This window comes from Thalassophryne amazonica, chromosome 1 (assembly GCF_902500255.1).
Source record: "Thalassophryne amazonica chromosome 1, fThaAma1.1, whole genome shotgun sequence".
Taxonomy (NCBI): domain Eukaryota; kingdom Metazoa; phylum Chordata; class Actinopteri; order Batrachoidiformes; family Batrachoididae; genus Thalassophryne; species Thalassophryne amazonica.
The window spans coordinates 96,998,986-97,006,904 of record NC_047103.1 but is presented as its reverse complement, the minus strand read 5'-3'; the positions used below and the strand labels follow the sequence as shown (position 1 = coordinate 97,006,904).

General features: G+C 40.1%; 1 long non-coding RNA gene across 1 annotated transcript; it reads right to left on the bottom strand.

Moving 5' to 3' along the window:
- Positions 1-276: 276 nt before the first annotated feature.
- On the bottom strand, positions 277-3,896 carry LOC117519968. Its single transcript, XR_004563496.1, has 4 exons — positions 3,834-3,896; positions 3,317-3,341; positions 1,868-1,944; positions 277-472 (listed from the first exon to the last, which is right to left on the bottom strand). It is a non-coding gene; the product is annotated as an uncharacterized LOC117519968 (long non-coding RNA).
- Positions 3,897-7,919: the final 4,023 nt, after the last annotated feature.

Sequence of the window (7,919 nt, the reverse complement as noted above, 5' to 3'; positions counted from 1 at the left end):
CTCTTTTGATACTTTCAGGAGTGTTCCATCCCTAAGACACAGCAGATCTGCTTGCCTAAGTCTATATTCTACATCACAGAAAGGTTGGGATATCAAAAAACTCTGGCCACCGTGTCTGTCGCTCCTGAGATAAATTCATCTCCTGAGATGATGTGATAGGATCTTCCGTATCTGCTGCACTGAGTGTATCACTCAAGATTTCATCAGATGTTAACACAGGCACCAGCTCAAGTACAGGGATGACTTTGGACTGTTGTTTTTCTGGAAGGTCTTCAATATCTGTCAGATTGCATAGTTCACCATTGAATTCAGGATCCTTGTATTGGAGATTGAAGTTGTAATCAAGTCCCAGTGATTCTTTCAGCTTGCTTATCAAATCCTCCACTGTAGCAGGCCTCATATTCAGGATGACCTTTCTTATATCTGCCTCTGTGAGAATGACCCTTAAGGTCAACTTCTGGTGTGCCATCATCTAGGGAATAGAAATAAGTAGCTCATTAGAAATATAAGAACATATATTACTTTTACTGTTAGAGGAAAGTTAGTTCCAATAAAACTTTGTGTGACAAGTGCAATGCATAATCATGAAACAGCTGAGTACATTGGTGAAAAAAAGCTGCAAAATGAGAGAGCCATGTTACTTGGATTGATTAAAGCAATCCTCCTTGTGCCTTTTAACACCTGAATATAATGCTTGAGTGTCACTATTAAATTGTCTCCAAATCTGTATGCTGGAAGAGGGAAAACATCATTCAGCTCTTTTAGTTGCACGGACACAAAGAGAGGGTTAGTGCCCTCACAGAGTTCAAAAGATCGGAGATGCTCGTGGTACCATGCCGTCATCATGTTGCAGACAACCAAGATCTCTGTGTTTAATTGCCACAATCTGTTGATCTGCCTAAATTCAGGGAGGCCTGAGCATGAACTGACAGAAACTATCATATCAGTGCAATATCTAATCCATCTACAGAGACTGATGATGCAAACAAGAACAGTTGCAAGCTGAGGAACTTTCTGCAGAAAACTTGTTGGACATTCTCAGGGTAAGATTTGATCAATGCTGTAGACACCTTGTCCATTTCAGTTGAGGGTTTGAAAAATGAACTTGTGTCCATATAGTAAGCCATCATTTTCTGATGCTTTACAGCCAGTGTAAGAGCTACATTTCTGAAGTTGTGAGCATTATGAATAACCCGTTTGAAAAATTTGTGCTTTCCCTCAAAGCGCATTGTCCAGACATCTGAAAGTGGGCCAAATGGATAATGTTCAATGAAGTGATGTTTTGGACGTAGGCTGAATCAGGGAATGTACTTTGCAACAGTTCTCGTGTTCTGACACTTGCAGTCAAGAAAATGTATTGACTCTTCAGTGTGCCTTGTTGCTACAGCCAACTCAACAATGTCTTTTAAGGAGCATCAGAATGTTCCATGCATTGTCTCCTTCAGGTACTTATGGTCTATGAGAAGTGGGAGCAATCTGAGTAATGCCCAGTTCTCATGGCCATTTCCTCCTATGGTTCCTTTGGTAGAAAAGCCACGGGAAATAGGCTGAGGCTGGTCAGTTTTGTCATTAAAGGCATATGCAAAAGACTTGATAGTGTGGTTCAGTGTTTCTAAAGTGAAATACTTCTTAGCAAATCAGGTCTGAAATGCAGAGTGATAACTCAACAGGAACAATGCCTTCCAAAGGTCATGCAGGATGTCAGGGGGATAACCACGAACAACATGAAAGTATTCACAGACTGTCAGTCAATTACAACATATTCCTTTCACACCATACTCTTTAGCCACAGTGGGATCTTGCCGTACCTCCTGCACCTGCCGGTTGGTTGTGTCTCTAGTTCTGGGTTCAAGGTGTCTGAACGTACCTCCTTGTCTTGGATCTCTTTCCTCATCACCATGCAGAATCTGCAGAATCTGTCCACTGTGAAACTCTCGTAGAATCCTGCAAGTGAATGAGCGGCCAAGTTATCAGCAGCCACATATAACACCGTGCCTTTGACACATTCTCCCAACTTCTCAACATATACACCATGTTGCTCCAAAGAGACCAGATCTTGTATGAGAGGATGGAGAATTCTGGAATAGCCATATTCTTTTTACATCAGTTGCTTTACACAAAAGAGCAAGCTGAATGGAGTGGAGTGTGGACCTGTATTTTGATGGCACATTAGCTATCACCCAATACACTGCACTCATTTTGTGTTTCTTTTTCGATGTTCCTAAAGGATTGGACACTTCAAAGTCATCTGTGTAAAGTCCAACAGCGATTTTGAACTCCTCACCTTTAAGGAGGTCATTTTCTTTACAGTATGTACCATCTCTGTATGTACTGTACTCATGTGGCACATGCTTTTGTATTGGAAGAACTTTGTCTAAAATATCATCCCTGTTCAACATTTTCTGTAGCACTGCATGTAAAGGAACATGTACAACACTAGCTTCTTTTTCTCTATCAATAATGTACTCTACTGGCATAACGACTGTGAAGTTCTTCCTGACATATGCTGCTCTTTTTTTAGTGGTTGATAAGGAGCCATTCTTGCCACAAAATCTCCTTATGATATTGCTCTCTGAAGCAGCTTTAACTAACTGTCTCACAATGGAATCATCTACATTTGTATGTTGTTTTAGAATATCCTTGACAGACTTATGCAGCAGTGGCTGGGAGAGTTCACGCATCTGTGAAAGCTGTTGTATGATTTCTTGTACAGAACACTCTGGAATATGAAGGACTGTTTGCATCTTTAAAAAAAGAGCTGCCAGATTGTGCTCCAACTGTTCCCCTAGATCATGAAGCTCTTCACTGCTGGAATCCTCACTCTCCTCTAAATCAGGGGTGTCATCTGGAGGCACATGTTCTTCAAGGGTCATTTCATTAGTATTAACACCAGAGACTATTGTTGGCTTGAACATCCTCCAATTCTCTGTCCTGTGCTCTTTACTTTTATGTGCATTAAATGTGGAGTACACATTAGTGTGAAAGTTACAGCCTGTATATGGACACTGGACTCTGTGATTAACTTTTAAATGTGTACTACGCAGGTGAGTGAAAAAAACTGCTTCAGTACAGGGTGCTGAAAAATCACATAACTGACAGTGAAAGGTTACATGGGCAGTTTCACACAGTTGAGCATCCTTGGCTGTCTGGTGAATCTTAGATAAGTGGACCTTAAGTGCATTGATGGAGTTAAATGTGCACAAACATTGTTGGTGTAAGCAAGGAAACTGTACAGTTCTGCTGTAGCTTGCATGTTTTAACCTGTAATGTTTTAATAGGTAACCCCTTTTCTCACATATAAACTCACAATACTTACACTGCCACTGCATCTTCACAAGAACCTGTAAAAACAGAACATAGGAAAATATTTAGCTGAGAAATGGAGCTGCAGAAACATTAACTACAGTGTGTAAAATTAAGCTCTGCTAAACATTACAAAGGACACAATCACCCTTGTCGTTTGAAATGTTTACTAAGTTACATACCGAACAAACTTTAGCTAGTTAGCTACAACCAAACACACGTGCTAATTAGCACACAAGCTAACTTCAGTTAGCGAACTTGTTGTCACGGGACCGGCCTTTGGGCTAAAATAGTTTCCAGAAAGTTATCAACGAATAGCTAATTTGAACCCTTACATTCCATTTTTTGTAATTCAAAGTTTCTCTCAAAAACACAGTCGGAGCGACTAAATTGGCGTAGAGCGAACACTTCACACAGCGCAACACAAGACATTTACCGACACAGGAAAAAAAAAAAAGCAGCACTTAATTTGTTGTCAGTGAACCATCTTTTGACTAGAAAGTTATGAACAAATTGCTTTACACACTCACCATTCCAGCATAACGTTGCTCAAGTTACTCTGAAAAATCCACGACTTTCGAGCACCGCAAGTCAGCGCGGAGTCTTTACTCTGGGCATGCGCACACCGGTTGCCAGGCAGAATTTCGAGAGGGCCCCTCCCCTCCCTTACAGAAACATAACATACAAAGTCATCTTTGCTTAACATGATTATTACACTGCAAATTTCAATTGGATAGTGCAATCAACTAATTTGATTTACTAATGAGAACGTTTTTTTACAAAACACGAAAGAATAATTAATGATTACTAAAAAGTTTAAATTAAAACAATATCCGGGCTTTTTTTTCTACAAAATTAAACAACTGAATGAACATCCTCCGAGGCCGGTGATTCCATAATTATTGCCAGGGTTTGTAGAATGAAACACACAGTCATGATGAGAATTTGCCAACTACACACTCTTCCCCAGAGAAGGTTGAGTTTGAACTCCAGAACATTATTGGTGTTATACCAAGCTAACTATAGAGCCACCGTCAAAGCACGTTGTGAAAAAAGCGTGAAATCCATTTGATCTGAGTGAATTACCTCTGTGACTGTGCCTAATAATAACTGTAACCTCAACCAAAGCTGCCTGTTCAGACTCATTTGCTGCCATTGTGCCGCCAGCTCAAATCCAATTAGCAAGAGTAGCAACTCTCCCTCTCTTACATTTAATAAGCTTTTGCAACTTTTTGTGGGATTAGAGAAGGGGATAGACTGTGAAACAGGGAGAACAAGCTGTGAGTGAATGAATCACAGTGCAGTAGATTTAAAGCGTGTCCTTGTTTGAGCTGCCAGCAGGGCAACTTAAACAAGGACAGTCAATCAATCAATCAATCAATTTTTTTTTAAAGCGCCAAATCACAACAAACAGTTGCCCCAAGGCGCTTTATATTGTAAGGCAAGGCCATACAATAATTATGTAAAACCCCAACGGTCAAAACGACCCCCTGTGAGCAAGCACTTGGCTACAGTGGGAAGGAAAAACTCCCTTTTAACAGGAAGAAACCTCCAGCAGAACCAGGCTCAGGGAGGGGCAGTCTTCTGCTGGGACTGGTTGGGGCTGAGGGAGAGAACCAGGAAAAAGACATGCTGTGGAGGGGAGCAGAGATCGATCACTAATGATTAAATGCAGAGTGGTGCATACAGAGCAAAAAGAGAAAGAAACAGTGCATCATGGGAACCCCCCAGCAGTCTACGTCTATAGCAGCATAACTAAGGGATGGTTCAGGGTCACCTGATCCAGCCCTAACTATAAGCTTTAGCAAAAAGGAAAGTTTTAAGCCTAATCTTAAAAGTAGAGAGGGTGTCTGTCTCCCTGATCTGAATTGGGAGCTGGTTCCACAGGAGAGGAGCCTGAAAGCTGAAGGCTCTGCCTCCCATTCTACTCTTACAAACCCTAGGAACTACAAGTAAGCCTGCAGTCTGAGAGCGAAGCGCTCTATTGGGGTGATATGGTACTACGAGGTCCCTAAGATAAGATGGGACCTGATTATTCAAAACCTTATAAGTAAGAAGAAGAATTTTAAATTCTATTCTAGAATTAACAGGAAGCCAATGAAGAGAGGCCAATATGGGTGAGATATGCTCTCTCCTTCTAGTTCCCGTCAGTACTCTAGCTGCAGCATTTTGAATTAACTGAAGGCTTTTTAGGGAACTTTTAGGACAACCTGATAATAATGAATTACAATAGTCCAGCCTAGAGGAAATAAATGCATGAATTAGTTTTTCAGCATCACTCTGAGACAAGACCTTTCTGATTTTAGAGATATTGCGTAAATGCAAAAAAGCAGTCCTACATATTTGTTTAATATGCGCTTTGAATGACATATCCTGATCAAAAATGACTCCAAGATTTCTCACAGTATTACTAGAGGTCAGGGTAATGCCATCCAGAGTAAGGATCTTGTTAGACACCATGTTTCTAAGATTTGTGGGGCCAAGTACAATAACTTCAGTTTTATCTGAGTTTAAAAGCAGGAAATTAGAGGTCATCCATGTCTTTATGTCTGTAAGACAATCCTGCAGTTTAGCTAATTGGTGTGTGTCCTCTGGCTTCATGGATAGATAAAGCTGGGTATCATCTGCGTAACAATGAAAATTTAAGCAATACCGTCTAATAATACTGCCTAAGGGAAGCATGTATAAAGTGAATAAAATTGGTCCTAGCACAGAACCTTGAGGAACTCCATAATTAACTTTAGTCTGTGAAGAAGATTCCCCATTTACATGAACAAATTGTAATCTATTAGACAAATATGATTCAAACCACCGCAGCGCAGTGCCTTTAAAACCTATGGCATGCTCTAATCTCTGTAATAAAATTTTATGGTCAACAGTATCAAAAGCAGCACTGAGGTCTAACAGAACAAGCACAGAGATGAGTCCACTGTCCGAGGCCATAAGAAGATCATTTGTAACCTTCACTAATGCTGTTTCTGTACTATGATGAATTCTAAAACCTGACTGAAACTCTTCAAATAGACCATTCATCTGCAGATGATCAGTTAGCTGTTTTACAACTACCCTTTCAAGAATTTTTGAGAGAAAAGGAAGGTTGGAGATTGGCCTATAATTAGCTAAGATAGATGGGTCAAGTGATGGCTTTTTAAGTAATGGTTTAATTACTGCCACCTTAAAAGCCTGTGGTACATAGCCAACTAACAAAGATAGATTGATCATATTTAAGATCAAAGCATTAAATAATGGTAGGGCTTCCTTGAGCAGCCTGGTAGGAATGGGGTCTAATAAACATGTTGATGGTTTGGATGAAGTAACTAATGAAAATAACTCAGACAGAACAATCGGAGAGAAAGAGTCTAACCAATACCGGCATCACTGAAAGCAGCCAAAGATAACGATACATCTTTGGGATGGTTATGAGTAATTTTTTCTCTAATAGTTAAAATTTTGTTAGCAAAGAAAGTCATGAAGTCATTACTAGTTAAAGTTAATGGAATACTCAGCTCAATAGAGCTCTGACTCTTTGTCAGCCTGGCTACAGTGCTGAAAAGAAACCTGGGGTTGTTCTTATTTTCTTCAATTAGTGATGAGTAGAAAGATGTCCTAGCTTTACGGAGGGCTTTTTATAGAGCAACAGACTCTTTTTCCAGGCTAAGTGAAGATCTTCTAAATTAGTGAGACGCCATTTCCTCTCCAACTTACGGGTTATCTGCTTTAAGCTACGAGTTTGTGAGTTATACCACGGAGTCAGGCACTTCTGATTTAAAGCTCTCTTTTTTAGAGGAGCTACAGCATCCAAAGTTGTCTTCAATGAGGATGTAAAACTATTGACGAGATACTCTATCTCACTTACAGAGTTTAGGTAGCTACTCTGCACTGTGTTGGTATATGGCATTAGAGAACATAAAGAAGGAATCATATCCTTAAACCTAGTTACAGCGCTTTCTGAAAGACTTGTAGTGTAATGAAACTTATTCCCCACTGCTGGGTAGTCCATCAGAGTAAATGTAAATGTTATTAAGAAATGATCAGACAGAAGGGAGTTTTCAGGGAATACTGTTAAGTCTTCTATTTCCATACCATAAGTCAGAACAAGATCTAAGATATGATTCAAGTGGTGGGTGGACTCATTTACTTTTGAGCAAAGCCAATAGAGTCTAATAATAGATTAAATGCAGTGTTGCGGCTGTCATTCTCAGCATCTGTGTGGATGTTAAAATCGCCCACTATAATTATCTTATCTGAGCTAAGCACTAAGTCAGACAAAAGGTCTGAAAATTCACAGAGAAACTCACAGTAACAACCAGGTGGACGATAGATAATAACAAATAAAACTGTTTTTTGGGACCTAATGTTTAATAGACCACATTTAACTGTTTTAGTCTGTGGTGCAGTTGAAGGTGCTATATTATTTTTCTTTTTGAATTTTTATGCTTAAATAGATTTTTGCTGGTTATTGGTAGTCTGGGAGCAGGCACCGTCTCTACGGGGATGGGGTAATGAGGGGATGGCAGGGGGAGAGAAGCTGCAGAGAGGTGTGTAAGACTACAACTCTGCTTCCTGGTCCCAACCCTGGATAGTCACGGTTTGGAGGATTTAAGAAAATTGGCCAG